The sequence below is a fragment of the Taudactylus pleione genome, unplaced genomic scaffold, assembly GCF_031769625.1.
Source record: "Taudactylus pleione unplaced genomic scaffold, aTauple2 ptg000109l, whole genome shotgun sequence".
Taxonomy (NCBI): Eukaryota; Metazoa; Chordata; class Amphibia; order Anura; family Myobatrachidae; genus Taudactylus; species Taudactylus pleione.
In genome coordinates this window covers 14,359,361-14,384,365 of record NW_028284511.1, presented here as the reverse complement: position 1 = coordinate 14,384,365, position 25,005 = coordinate 14,359,361, and the positions used below count along the sequence as shown (strand labels likewise).

At 44.9% G+C, this 25,005-nt stretch overlaps 1 pseudogene; it reads left to right on the top strand.

Annotated features, from left to right (window-relative positions):
- Positions 1-10,087: 10,087 nt before the first annotated feature.
- On the top strand, positions 10,088-22,050 carry LOC148525400 (uncharacterized; annotated as a pseudogene).
- The last annotated feature ends 2,955 nt before the right edge of the window (positions 22,051-25,005 follow it).

The window sequence follows — 25,005 nt, the reverse complement described above, 5'->3', positions numbered from 1 at the left end:
ATACATAACTGTTCAGAAGCTATGTCTCCTATTCGAAAAACTGCTGTACATTTCTTGCAATGCAGTCTATTAGTTGTCTGTCCCCCTGAAACATAGGGCCTGATTCAGAGCCGAACGCTCTGACCAGAGCGCTCGCTCTGAATCAGTGCCCTCCTCCATGAAAATGGAGTGGCCTCCTGGCCGCTCGCATAGCTGTGGGTGACCACCCACAGCATATGCGAGCGTCCATGATGATGGTCGCGATGGTCTTGACCATCGCGACCATCGGGCTTGCGATGGAGACCCTGCGGTAGGGTCTCGCTGCCGCAAGCCCTGGAGTGATTTTGGCTCTATCAGAGCCAAAATCACTCCCACTGACATCACTAGTGATGTCAGTGGTGCCGGCTTCAGACGGTAGGCGTTCCCTCCGTCTGGCAGGCACGCCCCCAGCATGCTCACCAAAGGGGGCATGCTGTCAATCAACATCGACAGCACACCCCCTTTGGTGTGAGACCCGGAGCGATGGAGAGCCCGTCGCTCGCCGGGTCTCACGCATGCGCACGACGGTGCTCCCTCCATCATGCGCATGCGCAGTGGGGGAACATCGACCTGCTTGCGAGCGTCCTGCGCTCGCGAGCGGGTCTGAATGACCCCCATAGTTTCCTGGCTGCCACTGCTGTGCGTCAGAGGCCGCAGACAAAACCGGGGGTGCATAACAACGCAGACATACCTCCTCAGAGATTCTGTCTCCTGTCTTTAAAACAGCTGTACATTTCCTGCAGAGCAGTCTATTAGGAAGTCAAATTGATATATCACTCTCACTACCATACATAGAGAAGAGGCTACCACTCAATAGCTGTGATTGAAAAAGGGCCACACCCTTGTGATTTTAACCACACCCGCACAACACCAGTGCTTATGGCTCAAAATAGGACAAAGTACAGGGATAGCAGAAAAATCACTGACAGTTGAAAGGAGAAATTTCAGACAGAGCTAGCATACAGTCACAGGCAAATGCAGAATACATAACAATAGCTGCATTTAAATGGCACTTACTGGTCAACTATAAAGACTTCTTTTATGCGTCTAATAGGACAAAAGTGCTACATACACTAACCACAGGAGGAGAGGTATGTAAGGGGACCCGTGCTCCACACTGCCCTCTGAAATCTGCAACACGAGGAGAAGCACTCGTTGGGGGTGGGGCCGGAAGGGAGAAAGCTGTCACATTTTTAGGCAGACAACAATGGAAAGACTTTCTGTACAGTGGGGAGGAGCAGCCTGTAAGACAGGGAAAGCAAGCTCCCCTGGCCAGCGTATAACCCCCAGGATGCTGGAGTATAACTGCAAACTCCAGCCCGCTGTCCGAGCAGCTTAGTGTGGATGCATTTCTCAGTGTCTGGCAACACTTACTGTCAACCCCAAGGAGTCCCCAGTCCTGGAGGAAAAAGACTGCACATCGCCACGCACCACCGCGGCATGTGTCGCTTACCTGCATCCCCATTGTCCAGCCGCAGTCTAGGGAACCTCCAAGGTCTCTGCCAGCTAAAACTTCAGAGGCCTGCTGTGAAGCACGGATCAGTACTGGCGACCCAGCACCGGAGGGGTGAAGACGCAGTAGTGCGAACTTCCACTAGACTGACTGCACTACTGCCTATAAAGAACTTCAGGGCTGTTTGCACCAAACAGCCCCACTGCATGTTCAGTGACCGACTCTGGCTGGCCACCTAACAAAACTGAGGAGCTCCCAGCCTGGGGGCGGGGTATAGGGGAAGGCCCTGGTGCACTGGTGGGAGAAGAATTTAACTGCGTGGTGGCCAGGAGACCTTGCATCACCTATACCCCCAAGGTTACCTGTGGACCTCCTGTGGAACCCGAAGTAGAAAGTTGCAGTTTTTAAACTATTACCTCAAGATTGCGCCATTACAGAGATAGGAAGATTCAATTCATTGCGCAGCCTCAGTAGAAGCCTCCAGCAGGTGTACTTATTGTGGCTTCACCTGGGTGCACCAATATGGCTGCCTTTAGTGGGTGCTAGTGGTGGAGTGACCCGGCAATGGCAGCGGGGACACGTTGGCAGTGCGGACATCAGCGGCAGCGGTGCGGACATCAGCAGCAGTGGGGCGGGTGTCAGTGTCAGCACGAGTGTGAGCGGCAGCGGTGCGGGTGTCAGTGAGACCCAGCAGCGGTGGGGGAACTGATGGGGGTGTGTGTTCATTGGCAGCATTTTTGCATCCAAGAGGATCCAGTCCTTGCCTGCCATTCTGCAGAGTTTGGCCTCAGCGCCATTTTTAAAATTCAGAGATGGCCACCGCGAGCCAATCACAGCTCATGACGTCATCGCCCTTTCCCCTTGGCTGGCTTATATAAGCCAGCGCGAGGAGGTGGCATGGCAGTCCAACAGCCAGGAAGGAGCAAAGAAGAGCTCCTGAAGAAGGAAAATGCCAATAGTCCTAGTGGGCAGCGGCCATGAAAAAGAGCTGACACAGTTCCAGCATGTAGAGGAGGCTTGCTGGGACCTGTGGTTCACCTGCAAAGGAAAATAACATTACATTATACATAATCAACCCAGAACCCACCACCCAGGGTTGCCGGGGATAGCCCCGGGCTTTCAGCCTAGGCCTGAGGTGCCCTGGAGAGAGGGACCCCTTTTTTGGGGGATCACCATCTCCCCAGGGATCCCTGACCTGGGCTGACTAGCAGTCAGGGTTAATGATTTGGCTGGGGGGGCCTGGTGAAAGGGCTCCCCTGACTGTGGCATTAGCCCTCCCACTAGAAAACGTCAGGTGCTGGTTCTGGATAAGACCTTACTCATTTTTCCCCCCTGTATTTCCAGAACCAGGACTGGATCAGAGCCCAGTGCTGGTTGCGCAAAGTACGGTGGACCCCTACTTAATTTGTCTCTCACATTTTGGCAATCAGGGTTGGTTCTGACTAGCCCGATGCTGGTTGTGCTTAAGTACGGGGGACCCCTATGTCATTTGTTCCCTGTATAAGCACAACCAGGCCTGGCCATGAAAAGCCTGGGGCTGGTTTGTGCTTTAGAGGGATGGGGGGGGTCACTTCACACAATCAAACCCGCACGCCTCCAGCCCGCCCCTGCAGCCATCTCTCACTCTGCACCTCCCAAACCACCTCCTGTGTGCCGGCCACTCTTCCACTAGTGTATCATCTTGTTGTCCTTCTCCCCTGCAGGTGGCCCAGTTTGCTCATCCTGACCCTGACAGTTAATACATTTTTAAAAAGCAATGAAATTCCATAGACAAAAAACCTTATGGTTTCACATGTCCCATTAAGGCTTCTTAGACATGATCTGAAATTTCACAAAACCTATTGAATTTCTGACACTCAAGCTTCAAAATGCAATGAAATTAGGATCATTAAGGCTGACGCCTTAATGGACATGTTCCTTGCGTAATACAGATATGGTATGCCATGACACAATGTGGTTAACTGCAGATTCAGCACTCTCACAGAGTGAGATTGCTGTCACTCACAAAATGGAGGAACTGCTAATTCACAGAACTGTGTGCTCATTGGAATACACACATGCGGTCAATGCAACTGAGGTCTGAGCAGAACATAGAGCTACGCAGATGGGATAAGAGTATGGTGGATGGGGGAAGAAGACAGAGAGGTGTGGATGGGGCAGACAAAAAGGCATGGAGAGGGTAAGATTAAGCAATACAGATGGGGTAAGCCAAATTGATGCAGATTGGTGGAAAATAGTGGTGCACATTGGGGGGACAGACTAGCACAATGGGAGAACACACAACAGTAGGGATTGGGGAAGACATATTGGTGTGGATGGGTGGGAAGACAGAGTGGTGCAGGTGGGAGGAGAAAGACCGAGTGGCATGGTTGGGGGGGACAGAGTGGTGAAGATGGAGGAAGAGTGGCAGAGATGAGGGGAAGACAGAGTGACGTGGTTGGGGGCAAAGCAGTGGTGCAGATAGAAGGAAACACAGTGGCACGGATGCAGGAAGACAGGTGCAGTACACATGGGAAAAACATATTGGTGTGGATGAGGGCATGCAGATTAACACAGTTGGGAGACCACACAGCTATAGGGATTGGGGAAGTTATAGCAGCATGGAGGCAAAATAGTGTAGATGCATAGACAGAGTATGATAGTTTTAGCAATTAAGGAGCTGAATATGTATAATGAATGAGATGGATGTATTGAGTGAGAAGGATGTTGGAACCCAGTGGGATTATTGTGGTGACTGAATGGGAAGATTGTGGGCACTGAATGAAATCAGGCTTGCCTACCCTCCTGATTTGGCCGGGAGCCTCACGAATATTGGGTGCTCATCCTTTATCTTTTATCAAGTAAGTAAAAGGTTGTCTAATCCATTACTATAATGACCCTACATAAATAGTGTGCAGTCTCTATTATTGTTATACATGTACACTATTGCACATGTCAATACAAACTAGTTGTTTTTTGTATATATCTACCTGCTTGGAGAAAATAAGCACAAATATGAGACCAGCCAATGTTTTTATAATATCTCTTTTGCTTTACTTATGCACAGTTTCACGGGTGCCGGGCATCTGGTTGCCTGGGCGACGTGACAACACCCGTGATGTCATTGGCAATTGCTGGGCACTGAGTGGGAGCCGGAAGCAGAGCCGTCAGGTGGCAGACCCCCTAGGGGAGACATGGGTTATATAAGGTAAGATTTTAGTAACACTTTTGTATGTCCTGATGATGAGTTTGTGAAATAAACTCAAAACATTGGCAAATGTGACGAGACTGTCACCTTGATTTACCAAGTCCGGAGAGTGACACTAACCTGCTTCGTTGTTAACCCTCTTGATTGTGCACCATGGCAATTATTTAAACTGGATTGGGAGTGCCTGCACCACAAAACTGTATATACATATATATATGGTGATATCTTGGGGGTAATTAGCTCGGTAGATTGGTGTCAGTGGTGCAGTGATTAGGTGCAGAATTAGAGTCCACACATGACATTCCAGTAAAAGTAAATGAAGATGGTGCTTTACTTCCAGCATGGAAATCAGGAAACAGAAAATAGCCCCTATTTAGGGCATCTAACTTACTTCTTGAACCCTCTCTATCGTGGTGCAGCTAGTCTGCCAACACAGTCTCTGCCTGCTTCTCTGCAGGTCTATCGCCAACTCCAGCCTGGCTTGGTTTGGCTGCCACGGCTACACCAACATTCAGTTTTGGTGTCCTTCCCTGTATCCTACAGATATAGGCCCTGGCTTCCTCAGCCTGCAGCTTCACTGCTTTATTGTCACACAGTCTGAGAGTTTTGTGGTCCCCCCTGCCTCCTGCAGGTACAGACCCAGGCCTGCTGGCTCCCAATAGCTTGCTCAGCTTCACTGGGCTCTCTGGCTGCCACAGTCCCACATAGACTGTCTTCAACAGCAGCCTGACTTGTCTGCCTCCTCATCAGCCCACACCTGAGCTCTCTCCACAAGGCAGCCCTTAAACATCTTCCCAGAACCCTTTTCTTCTCTGTGTGGGTTGATCTCTCCTGCCCCTCACAGAATCTGTTGCTCAACAGTGCCATCTCTGGTGATACTGCCACAATATATATATTATAAGGGCAGAGTCATGCCCTTATATTAAGGCTGCATCTAAAAAAGTGGATTTCTCGATAGAGAATTCCTGAGGGTGGCCATGGTGTTTAAGGGGCTACACCTCAAAAGCTATAGAAGGTAATGGGCTAAAATTTGGCATGGATGGGTAGAACTGTTGCTCGGTGCTGCATGCCAAATCATGGTGAAAACATAAAAAATAAGGATTTGGGAGTAATCTAAAGCTCCAACTGTCACTTTCTTCTGACATTCTCAATTAGGACAACTTTTCTGCTGTTCTCTGTTTTTTTTTAGGAAGGCATAACTCAGGGTAGGGGGCAAATTTAGACTTGGGGTTTGTTTTATTAGGTAGCTATTGTGCCAGGGTACGTGCTTTTGAGGTTCAGGTAAATTAGAAAGTTACAGTTTTGAAACTATTACCTCAAGAATGCACAATTGAATAGATAGGAAATTTTAACTTGTTGTGCAGCCACATTAGGAGCCTCCAGCAGGTGTATTCACTGTGGCTTCACTTGGGTGCAGCAAGATGGCTGCCTTTTGTGGGCGGTAGTGGGGGCTGGGTCCGGTGGGAAGAAATCCGGCATTTGCTGTGGCCAGGATGCGGGGGAGAGGGGGTAGGGGTTAGCGGGCAATAGCTGCAGCCGGGAACCAGGAACAGTAGTGGGCATTAGCGGCTGTGGTGCAGAGGCAGTGTGGGCTGTAGTGTAGCAGGCGTTAGGACATGGGGGAGGTAGCAGCACACAGATACAGGCTTTGGAATATCCATAATACCTGCATAATACCTGCATCTGTGTTTAAGAAAAACAAACACAGAAGCAGGGATGGGTCAGTGAGACCCATCTGTGCTTCTGTGTTTAATTGAAAAAAAACCTGTATAAAAAAAATAAAAAAATGGCGTGGCCCACTCCCTAAAAACAACAACCAGCACCAGGCTGTGTAAAGCCAGTACTGGTTGTGCTAAATACAGGGGAAAAATTACATAGGGGTCCCCGTATGAAGCACAACGAGCACCAGGCTTTTCAGAACCAGTCCTGGTTGCCAAAATATGGTGGACAAATGATGTAGGGGTCCCCCGTATTCAGCTCATCCAGCACTGGGCTCTGAGCCAGACCTGGTTCTGGAAATACAGGTTGAAAAAATGCATAGGGTACCCTTGTATTTACCAGAACTAGCACTGGACTCTTTCAAGCGGGGGGTGATGCCACAGCCAGGGGATCCATTTCACTGGGCCCCCAGCCACAGCATCACCTCTGGCCACTAGTCAGCCCAGTCCAGGGATCCCTGGGGAGCTGGGGATCCCCCCCAAAAAGGGTTCCCCCTCTCCAGGGCATCCCAGGCCCAGGCTGATAGCCCGGAGCTATCCCCGGCACCCCTGGATGGTGGGTGCTGGGTTGATTGTGCAGTGTTGTGCAAGTAAAGTTAAAATTTTGTCTTTTTCTGTAAAAATACAGTTCTCAGGAAGTGTCCCCCGCATGCTGGTACTTGGAGAACCACAAGTAGCATGCAGGGCATTACAAACCTGCTGGTACCTGTAGTTCCACAGCAAAAGCAATATTAAAAAATCACACAACACACACACCATAGAAAAGTATAATTTTATTAAAACATACATGCACACACACATGTACTCACATATGCACACACTATCTCACATTCTCACCTAGTATCCCTGAAGCCAATCTGTCCTCTTCTCCAGTAGACAATCCAATGGAGTACCTGTAATAAAAATTATATACTCACCTCCTCCTATGCATGGATCTGTCCTCTTCAGACAATCCTGGGTCTTGGGAAAGAAAAAAAAAACAAAATACCCGGACCCACGAACATTACTACATGAACACACTACTACCTGAATGACAGCTCCACCCAGCATTTCAGTTTAGAAATCCTGGTGCGGAGCACTCATTGGCTGAGGGAGGCGAGCCTTCCACCTCTCAGCCAATGAGCTGTTCTCACCATTGACTTCAATGGTGAGAACCGAGTGTGCTCTTTTCAAAATGGCACCTCAGTGCCATTTTTGAAATTCAAAGATGGCCGCCACAAGCCAATCACAGCTTGCGACGTCATCACCCCGCCCCCTCGGCTGGCTTAAATAAAGCCAGCGCGAGGCGCCGTCCACTCAGTCATCGGCCGGGGAGCTAGAGAGAAGACCAGCTGAAGCAAGAAGACGCCGCGGAAGCCCTGGATGGCGGCGGCTGGGAAAAAGAGCTTGAAGGTTGCCGCCTTCCAGCTGAAGATTCCGTAGAAGTCCTGGGGGAGTGGCAGCCATGAAAAAGAGCTTAAGGGCTGCTGCCCCCCAGGTGAAGGTCCGGTTAAATAAAATATTTTAAAAAACGATCATTTTTTTATTTTTATATTTATTTTTTTGGGGTACGGGGGTGCCCTATACATTTTTCCTCCTGTATTTCCAGAACCAGGGCCAGCTCAGAACCCAGTTGCATTGAATATGGGGGACCCCTGCATCATTTGTCCCCCGTATTTTGGAAACTAGGTCTGGTTCTAAAAAGCCTGGTGCTGGTTGTGCTTAATATGTGGGACCCCTACGTCATTTGTCACCTGTATTTAGCACAACCAGTACTGGGTCTTCAAAGCCCAGCACTGGATGTTGTTTTTGGGGGGTGTGGCATGATTTTTTTTTTCATATTTACAGGTGCTCCATTGGACAGATTGGCTACAGGGATACATAGGTGAGTATGTGAGACAGTGTGTTCATGTGTGAGTACATGTGTGTGCGTGCATATATGTTTTAATTTTTTTTTTACTTTTCTACGGTGTGTGTTGTGTGTTTTTTTAATATTGCTTCTGCTGTGGAACTACAGCTACCAGCAGGCCCGTAATACCCCACCTGCTGGTACTTTTGGTTCTCCAAGAACCAGCATGCGGGGGAGACTTGCTGGAAACTAGTTCCACAGCAAAAGACAATATTCAAACTTTACTTGCACCACACTTTATATAATCAACCTGGCACCCACCGCCCAGGGTTGCCAGGGATAGCCCCTGGCTTTCAGCCTGGGCCTGCGGTGCCCTGGAGAAGGGGACCCCTTTTTTTGGGGGGTCCCCAGCTCTCCAGGGATCCCTGGCCTGGGCTGACTAGTGATCAGGGGTGATGCTTCAGCTGGGGGGCCCGATGAAAGGGCTCTTCTGACTGTGGCATCACCCCCCACTAGAAAGAGTCAGATGCTGGTTCTTGTAAATACGGGTGGACCCTACGCATTTTTCCCCCTGTATTTCCAAAACCAGGGCCAGCTCAGAGCCCATTGCTGGTTGCGCTGAATATGGGGTACCCCTACAACATTTGTCCCCCATATTTTGGCAACCAGGGCTGGTTCTGATTAGCCCGGTGCTGGTTGTGCCTAAGTACAGGGGACCCCTATGTAATTTTTCCCCTGTATTTAAACACAACCAGGACTGGCTGTTAAAGCCCAGTGCTGGTTGTGTTTTGGGGGGGGGCACCTTTTTTTTTTTTTTACACATTCAATTTTTAACATAGATGCGTAGATGGATCTCACTGCTGCATTCATGCATTTGTGACTTATTGCTTTATTTTCTGAGGTGCATGCACACTACCAGTGAGCCCTCTGTTCCCAATGAGCACACAATTCTGTGAATTAGCAGCTCCACCATTTTGTGAGTGACAGCAATCTCACTCTGTGAGAGTTCTGAATCTGCAGTTAACCACATGGTGTCATGGCATACCATATCTGTATTACGCAAGGAACATGTCCATTAAGGCATCAGCCTTAATGATCCTAATTTCATTGTATTTTGAAATTTGAGTGTCAGAAATTCAATAGGTTTTGTGAAACTTCAGATCATGTCTAAGAAGCCTTAATGGGACATGTGAAACCATAAGGTTGTTTGTCTATGGAATTTCATTGCTTTTTAAAAATGTATTAACTATCAGGGTCAGGATGAGCAAACTGGGCCACCTGCAGGGAGAAGGACAACAAGATGATACACTAGTGCAGGTGGAAGAGTGGTTTGGGAGGTGCAGAGTGAGAGATGGCTGCAGGGGCGGGCTGGAGGCATGCGAGGTTGATTGTGTGAAGTGACCCCCAATCCCTCTAAAGCACAAACCAGCCACGGGCCACGGGCTTTTCACAGCCAGGCCTGGTTGTGCTTAAATACAGGGGACAAGTGACGTAGGGGTACCCCGTACTTAAGCACAACCAGCATCGAGCTAGTCAGAACCAGCAACCAGGAAAAAGAGAGAGACCAGCACTGTCCACAGCCCACATATACCCTGGGCCAAAACCACAGGCCCCAGCATGCAGTGCACCCAAGTCTCTGGAACTTCCACCTGCAAACATGGGATGAATAGTGAGGAATGTTGGTGAACAATGGGTAAGTCATTGACCAATCTGCAAAGGGGTTGCTAGAAAAGATATTGGAATGGGGTAAGAATGGGGTGGAGCCATCATGTAGCCATAGAGATGGAGAGAGTCGCCCTTCAAAAAGAAGCACCTCAGAGATTTTCCCCACAGAGAGACCCCAGAGAGGAGCTACAGTTAGTGACAAATCTGTTGGAGTAGTGATGGAGAAAGCAGATATAGGATGCAAAGAGGTAATTAAGTGTCTATACAGCTGTGTGGGAGAGACTGCATCCTGTCAGAGCAGCTCAGTGTAAAAATCCCCTCAATCCCCTAACTCAGAGCTGAGGGAAACTGAAAGACCAATTTCCAGAGAGTATCCAGAAGGGAAAATGCTGTGCCACAAGTTACCCTTTGGGCAGGAGTGGAGAAAATCTGCAGGGTCTGCTGTAGGTGCTTGCCAGACCCTGACTACCAATTGGAGAACTTTCAGTAGTAACCTGGCTTTGCTGTCCTCCTACTTTTTAGAAATATAATAAGGGTAAAGAAGGTTTGGTCTGTGTATATGCCTAATAGGGTGAACAGGGAGGTTACATTTGGGGACAGAGGGCCTGATTCAGACCCGCTCGCGAGCACTGAGCGCTCGCAAGCAGGTCGATGTTGGCAAAGTGCGCATGCGCATGAGGGAGTCGGCTCCGTCGTGGCATGCGCGAGACCCGCATAGCGAAGGGCACGCCCCCAGCATGCCCACCAAAGGGCTCGTCGCAAGCCCGATGGTCGCGATGGTCTTGACCATCGCGACCATCTTTTTGGCCGCTCGCCATAGCTGTGGGTGGTCACCCACAGCTATGCGAGCGGCCAGGAGGCCGCTCTAAAAAAAGAGAGGGAGGGCCTTGATTCAGAGCGAGCGCTCTGAAAGAGCGTCTGGCTCTGAATCAGGCCCAGAGACTCCTGTGGAAAAAGTATTGGATTATACAGTTCCTCCATTTACATTCATTTGGTCGTGCAACTACAAGTACCAGGAGCAATGGTTAATGCATAGAGTAAGCCAGTCTAAAGGTTTTTTTGCTAGAACAGTGTCTGACATTTAATGGGACATTTTAGGGCTTATTCTGAGTCAGACATAGTGGCGATGTGGAGCAATGTCCTTTGTTTGCCCATGCATCCGAGTTGCACTATGAATGAATCCTGATGTTCCACGTTCAGAATAACAGTTCATATTTGGACACACGGTAGCAGACCCTCCAACATGACCCATTCCATTAGGTACAAAATGCTCTGCTCCTGAACTTCCCTCTTAATTTATGATTGCAGCCACCTGTTGAAACACCTTTCTCATCAGTTAACTAGTTTAGCACAGGTGACTGCAATCATACATTAGGTGGGAAGTCCAGGAGCAGAGCATTTTGTACCTGATGGGAGGGGTCATGTTGGAGGGTAGGCGGTAGTAGAAATAAGAGTGGCATTACTGGATGGTGACTCGGCGGTAATAGTGGGTTGGTTGAATCTGGGTCTGTTGGTGTAGCCCTGATTAGGGACTGGAGTAACTATAGTTCTAATAAAAATATATATGTGACAAATCCTGAGGATGACAGGTACTTTATATGTACATATTTCATGGTTTGCACATTCCTTAGGTAATATGTGGTACTTTATGTAGCTATTTTGTTTGTTGAGATAGGTTGTGTGTAAATGAATGCACATTTATATAACTTGTATGCAAAATATGTATTAATAACCTCCTGAGGTAAAATTGTACCCCAGTGTGTGGGATACACATGTACTGTGGAGGAAGGGGCGGAGTGATAAAAGTAGGAGTGATTTGGTTCCTGCCAGGGAAAATGGTTCCAGTTTTGAGAGAGGCATATAATAGCTGTCAGCAGCAGCTGACAGGTAGTCTGGAGATCACTTCCTTGAGTGGTAATTCACGGTTAACCGAAGTGCTACACCTAAAGGGAAAGGGGGGAGGGGTCTGGTTCTTATAAAGAGAATAAAGATATGTTTATATAGGTGTGTCCAATGATTCTAGTATAACTGGTCATACATGTTAAATATTCTTTACTGTAAATGAAATACATATAAATACATTGTAGAAGATGTACTGTACATACAAAACATCAAATAAGAAACGTCATATACAGAGCGCTGCTTTATGAGGACTGACAGCAGTGAAATTGCCTATGTTAGGATATGTCCAGCCAAACGTTGTCAGATTGACCACTTACACCAATCCACCGTCAACTGGTGTATTCCTACATGGAAAGATATTTCAGAGTTGTGCACATATGTTGTCAATATGAGTCACTATCCAGGAGTAGATGATAGCTAATGCGGTGCGTTTTGAGTAGAAGAAAACCGGTGTCTGATAGTAATGCTGTGAAAGTCACAAAAGACCTGCGACTTCCTTGAGTGCTCACCCCCCTGTGTCTTGTGTGGCAGCTGATCTATGGACGGGCTGCCAGGCTCAGGGGGGTGGAGGCGGAGATAGGGAGCTTGTCACAGCAGGGGATGTGAAGCTGATGGGTAGCCGAGTTACTCACCCTGCCAGAGAGGTGGAAGCAGTGGTCAGGTTGCTGGTGCCAGTAGTGGCAGTGGAGTCAATAAGGTGGTCGGCTCCTAAGTTGGCTGTCAGCGGAGAACGGTGATCGGTAGTGTGGAGCCAGTGTGAGGTTTTGAGGTCATGACAGTTTCTCATAGGCAGCCATGATACTAGCTCCCGCCCAGAGGCAGAGTCAGTCACAGAGCAGGGAGTGATAGGGAGACACTGCACAGCTGACAAGAGGCGGATGCTGCTGCATGGTGGTCGTTCTGCCTGATATCACAGCGTCAGCACAGTGGTGAGCACTGTTAAAGTAAAACTCTTAATAACACCATACCAGTTACTAAGTCTAAGTGCCAGCCGTTTGGGAGGAATATGGATTCATTCAGAGTCGGTCGAAGCCGCCGCACGGTCGTACGCCACCGATGTTTGCTATACTGCGCATGTGTAAGGTTTGCAATGCGCGTGTACAAACTAGCCGCTACGATCAGAAATTTCTCTCTCCTTGAACACAGCCAGGTCGGTAGTTTGAGTGACAGATGGAGGCGTTTGTGGGTGGTAACAGGGGAAGGTGCTTGAAAACGGGGTAGTGGAGATCCAGACGCAGGCGTGCCTAATTATGCGAACGGCGTTTTATGGGAGTGCATACGGTTTATGGGAGTGCATAATTAACAAAGTAGAGTCATGACACATGTTTTTACACTGACATGATCGTAGAGCTTAAGAGAGGGTATGGTCAACCTTAAGCTCTACGACCAGTTCCGATGGTCTCGATTAATCTTTATATGCCTGGAGATGACGTGTAATGCATACGAGAAGGGGGCGTATTTTTTTTGTCTTCTGGCCGCTTCCTCCCCTTGGTCGGCCAGCAGCCAATCCGAACTTAGGGACGCAACTTGCGAGTGAATCATGTGCATATCCGGCCCCTTTTCCCGTATGACCGTGCGGCCACTTTGACTGACTCTGAATGAGGTCCTATGTATCTATATAACTGGGTTACAGTTAATTGATAAAACTCAGGGTGTAGTTATAAACCATACTGCCAATGCAGAACTATGGACAATGAGGAATCTTCATCTATAACTAATAGACTATAAAGTAGCCATTGTAACCTAAACACTGGTACTGACATAGACACTGTTGCAAGGTATGCAGTTAAATAGGGACTTAGACACAGGTGCTGTAAAAGCTACATGCTAAGCTGTAAAGTGTCATGCAGACGGCAGGGAAAGGATAATTACACTAAAAGTGCTAAGAAGTAACAAGATCTGAGCCTTAGGCAGCACCACAGTCATCATTATACTGTACATAGAAGATTAACAGTATAACCGATCATATTCCTCAGGAAAGCATCTATATATTTATGGACTTTGGAAAATTAAGTTTAGTGAAGAGGACAATACTAAAGGTAGATGACAAATAATCTACTTACCTAACCAAGGAGATACAACAGGACTTGACATGGACACTAAGGTTTAATATGTATATTCATTGTTGTCATTGGTGTATAGTATTGTTCTTGTGTTCAATTAAAACATGAATGCATATTTATGTACAAACAGTGCATGCTATTGTATGACGTGTACCTGAAAGTTATGTTGCTATTTCTAAAGAAAATGCTAATATAAAACTTTGGAATGTATTATTTGCCTAAAGGATTCTAGAACACTTGAAGAATCTCTGTAAATGAAGAACAGGTTTACTTAATTTTTACACTGTAATATCCTGTGTCATAGTATATGGGTTGCATAGCTCCCTAATAAAAAAAAATAGACGTTAGTTGTAACTTTTAAGTGGGTTTTCCCAAGTAGGCCCATAATGACTATTAATACTTGGGTGGAGGCACTGATGTAGAAAAGTACACCACTAAATGGGAGGTTAAAGGTAGGTAAATATTAGACAGTAAGGGGGTTAGCAACCTGGTGACCCTTTATAGAGGGTAAAAGGGGGTTACATTGCGGAAAGCAGTTCCATACAAAGACGCTGAACCCCTCACATTAGAGGCCATAGTTGGTGAAGAAACTACTCCTGCCACATGGCTAGTGCAAGTTTTGAAAGTAAAAATGATGGAGCGTCTAAAGATGCACCAAGCAGTATTTCTATACCTACAGATGCGGATAGTTTCACTTCTTACATATTCAGATTCACAGATCTCCACCAGGGAAGAACTTTGTAGCAGCATTAGCATAAAGACGCAGATGCAACTGCTGCAAAAGGCACAGAATCAGCAACATTGTGCGCTCATTTTCATTCATACAGATGTGCCCAGCTAGTTTGTTGCTCCATACGCTATGTAGCACGCCATGCATGGCGTGCCACACACCATGCCATGGGTCGTGCCGCACAGAAAGTTTCATAATGTAGCGTAGCGCTGGAAAGAATTCATAACGTGTAATACAACTTTTTCGCCACCAGGTGTCACTTATCCTAAACTACACAGCGCATGCGTCTGATTTCCAATGCATGTTCTGTATCACCGCCCGATGATTGGCTGACAGAAGCGGTGATTCGGTAGACTATACAGTAGTAGAGTATTTTCCACATGGAATCAGGAATGTATAAGAAAGCTATAGAAGAATGTATAATAAAGTTTGAAATCATTAAGTGTGTGAGTCCTCTACTATATAAAAATATTTCACATGCACGCACAGCTCTGTATTACATACTGACTGTGCGGTTGAAGTTGAACAGTTGCGATAATGTAAGTACTGTCGGCACTGTCCCAGACTTAGACATCGTTGTGATTTCATGACTTTAGGAACTACTGTAGTATCGGGTTGAGGCTTATGGGCTAGGGGGCTAATGCCTAGCCTCGCTGCTTCTACCAACTTGTTGTCCAGCGGGTTTGAGACCTTGAAAATATATATATATATATATATATATATATATATTACGCAAATAATAAATGAATTCGGCGCCAGAACCTTAAACCAATATATAAACTGCTGGTGTATTATGCAAATGCAGGTAAAAGCCAAGACTTAGACCTAGGGCGTCTGCTCCTATGTCAATAGTTTGTAGTGTTGGTGAATACACTACCAATCAAATTAAGAAAGGGAGTTATTGACTGTGGGCGACCAACCTGCTAGTGTTCCATAGTGATATAAATAAATATATACAAAGTGCTAAGTGCAAACGTGCTTAAAAATCAACCTGAGCAAAGAATTAAAATCAAAAAGTGCTTTGTGCTTCAAGCAGCCTAAACAAATGAAGTGCTTAGTGCAATATAATTGATTTTAGCAGCATAAACAAATACAGTGATAAGAGAAGGCTAATAGCATAAAAAATATATTTAATAGAATTTGACAAAAATAAAATGTACACAATAAAAATAGACACTGTGGTTCCTAATCAGGAGTGACCACCAGAGGCAATAAATAAGCGATAAAAAATAAAATCAATTTCAGAGGTAAAAGAAGAGTTTTAGCTTATCTGAAAAAATGGATTTGAGAGGGTCTGGATGTAAGTCTCAAGGGCAAGTAGTAAAGTCCCAACGCGTTTCGTCCGTTAACTTCTTCCTGGGGATGACTATATATATATATATATTAAATCTTCACTAAATCAGTATTCAATACATTATCCACAACTTCCCACCTCCTGGCATTTCTATGCTACTTTATGCCACTATGTGCTCAAGAAAGAGGTGTATGGCGCTCCAATACAGTACCCATGTAGCACCTTGCTAGTCACGCTACATTATGGCATTTCGAGTCTATTTCTACTGCGCATGCCCAGTGTTTTGGGAGTCACACACTGCATCCCAGACTACTGTATAGTGATTTCATGACTTTAGAAATTAGTAGTACTGTAGGCTGTTTAAAAGTGGGTCTCTATATTACAAACTGTGCGTTTGAAGTACAAACTTGCATCAATGTCAGCACGTCGGCGCTGTGGTGGCTGTCAGCTCTGAGGGGTTACAATGGGATCTCTGGTGCATGCCCAGTGGAGGGGTTGCAATGGGATTTCTGGTGCATGCCCAGTGGAGGGTTTGCAATGGGATCTCTTGTACATGCCCAGAGGAGCCACTCCATATGCCATTTAGTGCTATGCCATGGTGTATGGAAGATCACAGCACTGCGCATGCACAGTGGGTCGGAAGTCAAAATCAGCGAAAGTGGGATGTCTGTATTACAGTACATACTGACTGTATGTTTAAAGCGCAAACTTGCATCAATGTCGGGGCTGTCCCAGACTTGATTTCTCATGATCAGTAACTGGTAGTGGGCTCTGTGAGAGAGAGGTCTCTGTATTACAAACTGATTATGCATTTAAAGTGCAAACTTGTGTCAATGTCAGCACGTCAGCGCTGTGGTGACTTATAGCTCTGAGAGGTTACAATGGTATCTCTGACACATGCCCAGTGGAGGGGTTGCAATGGGATTTCTGGTGCATGCCCAGTGGAGGGGTTGCAATGGGATTTCTGGTGCATGCCCAGTGGAGCCGCCCCATACGCCATGTAGCGCTATGCTATGGTGTATGGAAGATCTCTCCGCTGCTCATGCCAAGTGGGTCAGGAGTCAAACACAGTGAAAGTGGGATGTCTGTATTACAGTACATACTGACTGTGCAGTTGAATTTGCACACTTGCACCACTGTCAGCGCTGTCCCAGACTTGGACACTATAGTGATTTCTTATGACTTCAGTAACTGGTAGTGAGCTCTGTTTGAGAGAGAGGTCTCTGTATTATAAACTGATTGTGCGTTTAAAGTGAAAACTTGCGTCAATGTCAGCACATCGGCGCTGTGGTGGCTGTCAGTTCTGGGGGGTTACAACTGGGATCTCTGGCGCATGCCCAGTGGAGGGGTTACAATGGGATCTCTGGCACATGGGTTGCAATGGGGTCTAGCACTGTGCATGCCCAGTGTGTCGGGAGTCTCACACAATGGAGCAACTCCATATGCCAGTCGAGCTACAAGGAGGCACACAGTACACATAAGTTGCAGACATCATATCACATAAATGCCAGATGCAGTTCTTGCTAGGACAGGCTTGCGAGCAAGGGGTTAGGTGATCCACCTTCATACACTTCCTGTCCTGCCTGTTGGAGTCCTTGATAATTTTTTTTTTATAAATCTTCACTAGTTCATTATTGTTATCCACCCCTTACTAAACTCAATACATTATATATACTAGATGTGCCCAGCTACTGTAGTTTGTTGCTCCATATGCCATGTAGTGCCCTGCTAGTCGCGCTACACTGTGGCATATTAAGTCTAATAGTACTGCGCATGTCTAGTGGAGCTGATCTGGATTGACAGTGCAATTAGCACTACACTGATGCACTGCTAACTGTATACAACAGGTGCGACTGTAGGTTGGAGGTTTAGTGATCGGCTTGCAAGAGTGACCATCACGGGTTTGAGACCTGGTAAGGGTCACTTTTTTAAAAATAAATCTTCACTACAAGACTTAGTGGTGTGTGAGTTGTGTCATTTATAAAGGTACAGACCGTGCAATTGAAGTTCAGTATTTTTATCAAAGCCAACTGAACTCAATACATTGTTTACTGTACAACTTCATACCACCTGGCATTTATATTCTACTTTATGCCTATGTACTGCTGATGCACTGTGTGCTCAAGAAAGTGGTGTACGGTGCTCCATACAGTACCCACATAGCACCCTGTGAGTTACGCTATGGCGTTTAGAGTCTCATAGTATTATGCTGCCAAAACTCTGCCATGCCATTGGATGACAAGGAAGTGCATTTTTCAAATACACCATTCAGTGGGCAGAGTTTCAGCTGCAAGGAATTTTTTTGTCTCTGGTAGTATAATTGAGCATCTCAGACCAGAGTAGCGATCCACACTGTGAATCTGTTACTTAACCGTATGGACTTGCTGCTTGGATCATCTCTTCCGCACGTATCACCAGTACGAACCCTTGAGATACTACTATCTGCAACATTGCCTGACTTCTAAGTTGCTGTTGTTGCTGCTCAATTATAGTGATCTATTTCTGCAACTCTGCCTGACTTCCGAGTCACCTTTGTTGCTGTACCCAGAGCTTCTACAGCTGTTTCCTACAGTATCATCCCGCTGGTGATGTAAGTAGCTTGCTGTGGTTCATGGTCACTTTGCTATGTTTGCTGAGTTAGACGCATATTTGTGTATCTGGTCTCTATCACACACCGTATACTGCTGATCATTTCATAGCCTCCTGCCAGTCACAATATTGCTGTTTTAAACTGACCCAATAACTCTGTGCAGCTATGTCCCATCCACAGTCCCTAGACGCATGTTTGCGTATCGAGTTTCTAACACACACTGTATACCGCTGATCGTTTCCTAGCCTCCTGCTGCCCCTTTTAGCCTCTCATGGCCGTATTCTCCTCATGGCCATCTTGTGTATGCTCAGCGGCCATCTTGTTTTTAGTCGCAATATTGCTATGTCTAATGTCCCGCTGCCTAGCTGCCAGTTGCAATATTGCTGTTTTAAACAGACCCAATAACTGTTAAGCTATGACCTGTCCATCACACACCATATACCACTGATCATTTCATAGCCTCTCGCTGCCTCACAGCCACTGAAAATATTGGTGTCTCATACTGACCGAGTAACTATGTGCTGCTACTGTGTGTCTCCTCTGTAGATGCATATTTGCGTATCGAGTTTAAATCTATCTCACATAAGTACTTAGCTTCCTGTGGCCGTCTTTCTCATGGCCATCTTATGTATGCTCAGTGGCCATCTTGTTTTTAGTCGCAATATTGCTATGTCTAATGTGCTGGTATAATGTCTCCTTCGTAGACGCATCTTTGCGTATTAAGGGGCATATGTATCAAAGCTTGATGTGAGATAAAATTGTGAAATATATATCACCAACCAATCAGCTCCAAACTATCATTTATTAACCGCACAGCCTGCAAAATATAAGTTACAAGTTGATTGGTTGGTGATATATATCTCACAATTTTATCTCACATCAAGCTTTGATACATACTGTATGCCCCTTAGCTTCCATCGAGCAGGCCACATTTCACATTATCTGCTGGTGTAAATGTGAGGAAATGTAATGTGTAAAACTTTTTAGCCTTTACTGTATAGTATGTTTAGCCCTGGTCCATACAGTATGCCTGTGCCTGGCTTATAATATATATATATATATATATATATATATATATATATATATATATATATTAGAGATGTGCAGGCTCGGATAGGATCGAATTTGCATGCCGAGTTCGGATTTTTCCCTCCAAAAAACGGGACTCAAAAAGAGGCAAAACGTCATCTTGCATGGACAAACATCATCATTTCAGGACTTTTGTCTAGGAATGATGATGTTTGTCCATGCAAGATGATGTTTTGCATCTTTCTGAGTCCCGTTTTTTGGAGGGACAAATCCGAACTCGGCGTGCAACTTCGAACCTATCCGAACCTGCACATCCCTAATATATATATATATATATATATTTATATATTGCGGCAGTATCACCAGAGGTGGCACTGGTGAGCAGCAGATTCTGTGTGGGGCAAGGGAGATCCGCCCACACAGACTAGAAAAGCATTGTGGGAAGATGTGTAATGGCTGCCTTGTGGATAGAGCTCAGGTGTGGTCTGTTGAGAAGGCAGACCAGTCAGAGAGCCCAGTGAAGCTAAGCAAGCCATTGGGGGCCAGGAGGCTTGTGTCTGGACCTTGCAGCGGGCAAGGGGGACCACAAACTCTCAGACTGTGTGACAAGAAAGCAGTGAAGCTGCAGGCAGCCAGGGCCTAAATCTGTAGGATACAGGGGAGGCCACCCAAACTGTATTTGTGTAGCTGTGGCAGCCAAGGAAATCCAGGATGGAGCCGGCAATAGACCTGCATAAAGCAGGCAGAGACTTTGTTGGCAGACTAGCTGCACCATGATATAGCAATCTCAAGAAGTGAGTTAGACACCCTAAACAGGGGCTAGGTTGTTTATTATTTTCTATTCCTTTGTGTTGTACCTGTTTTTCCCTGCTGGAAGTAAAGCACCATCTCAATTATTTGACTGGAAAGCTATGTATGGACCCTCATTAAGCACCTAAACACTGCACCAATCCACCCTCTGCTGAGCTAATTCCCCCAAGATATCACTATATATATATATATATATATATATTGTATATACTGTATATATACACATACACATACACTAAGCAGTATTAGGAGACAGTGAAAAGAGATAAGGTACCAACCAATCAGCTCCCAACTGTAATTTTTCAAGGTTGTGTTTGAAAAATTACAGTTGGGAGCTGATTGGTTGGTACCTTATCTCTTTTCACTGTCTCCTAACACTGCTTCGTAAATTGACCCCTGAGTTTCTATCTAGCAGGCCACATTTCACATACCCTGTATACAGCTGAATGTTGCATAGCCCCCCACTGCCTCGCGCCCATCTTGTGTATGCTTGGCGCCCATCTTGTGAGTTGCAATATTGCTGTTTAATACTGCCCCATTAACTCTACAGTATATGCTGCTACAATGTCCCCGGCCCTAGATGCATATTTGTGTATCCAGTTGTATACAGTACTGTACATTGTACTTCTCAAAATACAGTACTATATATTTGGTTAAAAAAAAAATTTGTCTGGCCAGAACATTTGAGTTGCTCTGAGGGTGCCCTTACCCATAATTATCATATGTTACGGATGATGTAAGAATGTAACATCCCCCTGTGTACTAAAATACAGTATGTTATACAGTATAATATATTTTTTTAAGATACTGAACATTAAATTCTGTATACTCAGTCTGTATACTCAGTAACAGTATTTCTCTTATTCTCTCCACAGTTTTTGTCGTAAAACATGCCGGCAAAAATCAGCAAATACATGAGCAAGATAATTGCAAACATGAAAAAAGAACACAAAACAACACGACAGATGTAGGCCTGGCTGAAAGAGAGTGGTGTTGTTGTTAGTTTACAGACTGTGTGCTATCATGCATTTGAGAGAATGCGGCCCAATTATAGATTTCCTTCTAAATACACATGGTAGGTACATTATAGCAACCTTTTTTTTATAATACAGTACTGTATGTTGCTAGATTGCTACTGTACTGTGTTCCAATTTAAACACTGACTGTGCAATGATTTCTATATGTTCTGTATGTGTTCTACCATAGAAGTGTCAAAAAGATTGTGCACAAATTAACTTGTGAGGATGATGAGCGTACAGCTTTACAAATAAAACGTATTCTACAAACAGAATATGACCTGGACATCTCCTGTTCCAGCATCAAATGGATGCGTAAGGATCTGGGATGGATTTTTGGCCCTACAAGGTACGTAAAATACTATAGTGTACAAAATTGCACAAATGCACTCTACAGTGCACTATTTTATTCAGTAAACTGTCCTTAATAATGCAATGATTTACATGACTGTAAACTAATACTTGTTTTTATTCCACAGGATACATCTCATGATAAGGGATGTTAATAAAGAAAAGAGAGTTGAACAAGCACGATGGTGGATAGAGAGTGGAGAGAATTTTATTGATGTCATTTTCACAGATGAAACTTCGCTTTCTCTCCAGAGGTTCTCAAGACTGTCCTTCCGGAACCGTGCACATCTCTCACTTAAACCACGTCCTAAGCATCCATTAAAGGTCCATGTATGGGGAGGTATATCTCGTTGGGGTGCAGAACCAATCTTAATTTTTGAAGGTACAGTACAGTAATGTTTGTTGAAAAAATTATTTACAGTCCTGTACAGTGTGCACTTGTTACTGACAATAATTTCTCATCTCTTTAGGCATCATGGATAAGACCTACTTCTAAGAACAAATAGTAGATGGTTGTATGGTGCCACTTGTGAGAAGATGCTTTCCATCAAGACATCGATTATTCCAGGATAATGATCCAAAACACTCGGCTTCAGGGAAATTTATGGAAGAGAGAGGTATAAATTGGCAATGCACACTACCAGAGTGAGTATTGTCCTACTGTATTAACTGTTTATTGTACAATTAAGTATGTACCGTGCAGTAATTATTCTAGTATGCTTTTTATTAAAGTACTGTGACTGAATAATTTTATTTATTTTTTTTACTTTTCTGTAGGTCACTTGACATGAATCCCATTGAATTGGTCTGGGCCCAGTTGAAGAGGTTCATCAGGTCTGATGTGAAACCAAAAACTAAACAGGAACTTTTGGATGGGATAATGAAGTTTTGGAAAACCGTATTGACATGTGCCCAGTGTAGCAATTATATTGATCATCTGTATAGTCTTACCATTTGTCATTGAAAGAAATGGTCAAGCAACTGCTATGTAGCTTGTACAGCACTGTATTGTATGTTATATAATTAGTTATGTGGAGGAGGGGTTTAACTTCCTCTTTCCAGCTTGTGATCCGAACTGTTAAGTACACTGTCTCCATACTGTATGTATTGTGGTTGTGCTTTTTGTCCCTATACTGTATATTCTCCTAATTCCCCCCTATCCTCATGTTTCTGCTGTCACACACCTCTGTTCATATTTACCCCTATTCCCCAGCCAAGCCCCATCCCCACCCCAGTGCTTCCCCTCCCCGCCACCTGGTCAAAGCTGTGAGACCTCTAACGGTCATTGTAACCACAATTCACATTTATTAATCAGCAGTTTTCCACCCCCTCCTTTCCTCATGGCCCAGGACAAATCTTGCAGCATTACATCACTGCACCTACACTGTTTAACCCTTATGCACAGCAGGTTGAATATGTCCCTAGTCAGTGTGCAAGCTGGTTCAACCCCCCGTTCCACTGGCTCCTCCACCTACATTGCCCCCTGTTCCAAGGCACGCATTGCCACCACAGCCATCTGCAACGGCATCATCACAGGTTATACATACTATAATGTCAGGTTGAGCATGATTACAGATGGTTGATGAGCCTGCACTGAACGACTGCTCATTCAGTGCAGGCTCATCACAGACTGACAAACAACTGCATGATTACAATGTCGTAATTGTGCAGTCATTTTCAGATCTTTAAGTGGATGGACACCTTTAGAGTGCTGTATTTTATAAAATTGTAGAATTAAGCTTGTGCAGTTGTACTATGGAGATTGGTTGCTATAGTATAATACCCCCAAAAAATTAAACATGAACAAGACATATTTGTAAAGTAAAAGTGCTAGAGTGTGGTATTGAATAATATCCCTCTGTATGTATAAATTGAGATTAATGGTGTACTCTCACATATTTTATTTATGCAATTAATCAAAATGTACTGTATCTACAGTATACAGTAATCTTAAAATATAAACAATGTTACACTGTAACTACTTTGATGCTACAGTATTTACAATAGATGTACTGTATCTGTTTCTCTGTTGGAACATTGCAGGATCAATAGAGTATCTCATTGTTTATATTTTAAGATGATTATACTGTAGATACAGTACATTATCTTAATGAATTTTATAAATAAAATATGAGTACACCATTAATCTGAGTGACATTATTCAATACTGTACCATTCTCCAGTGCTGCTATTGTAACAAATACTGTACTGACACATGAAAATCATGCCATCTTTAAAATCCCAACACTGTTTAAATACAGTACACACAATGGAAAATTATAGTAGGAACTACAGAAAACTCTAGCAATAAGAATTACTGTACCTCTCCACTACTGTTGTCCCTGCCAATCACCGGTTATTTGTACAGTAGGAGCTTATATAATATGCAGTGAGATATACAGTAGGCTGTGTTGTAAAACAACCTGGCTTGGCCTTGTACATCACATGATTGGGGATTTAAAATGTGACTATATACATTATTTGCTGATACTCCAGTACTGCCTGCATCTCGCTAGAGTACAGTATATCAAAAGCACCTTATTCTGTTTTGGAAAAACTATTTTCATTGCAGTAATACGGTGATGTACAGTGCATTATTTACTGCTCAGTATTTACCTTCAATTGGCATCAGCGGCAGCTCCTCCTCGTCCTCGTCCTCCTTGTCCAATAGCTCTTCCTCTAAAGGTAAAAAGAAACTGCATTGGCTCTACTGTACATTGAAGATACTGTAAGTGTGAAAGTCTGAAGGGGGAACATGATGGGAACTATCAACTACTCTATACAGTGCTTTATCAAGGTTTCAATAAGGTACAGTACAGGAGGGAGAAATACACACTGAAAAGGAGCATACAGTAAGTACTATTGGTAGAACAATCTGCTGTACAATACAGTACTTATGGCTCGGGGGATGGCTGCTGTCAATTAGGATGCAGTCTGTTTGTCAAAGAAAAACAAATGTTGTCAATTCCAAAAATGACAATAAATACACTACTGTACTGTACTGTACTGTACTAACAGTACTAATAATTACAACTATCCTCTGACTCCTGGGCCTGGGAGTGCTGGACCCCTTCAGTTTCAGGAATTATAGGAAAAAAACATTTTTTTTGTCTCAAAGCAATGTGGAAAAAAAATGTTCCTGTTACACAAGTAGATAAAGAATTAGTGTGTAAGGTGAAGAGGTTGGAGATTGGTCTTTGGAGTACAGGAGGGAGAGAGAGAAAAGACAATGTACTGTAATGTACAGTACTTACATGGCCCTGAAAGATGTCTGGGCCTGGCTGCAGGGACCTGGGCAGGGGGGGAGGGCTGAGGCCCTTCAGTTTGTGGAACTGTGGGGGGGGGGGAAAC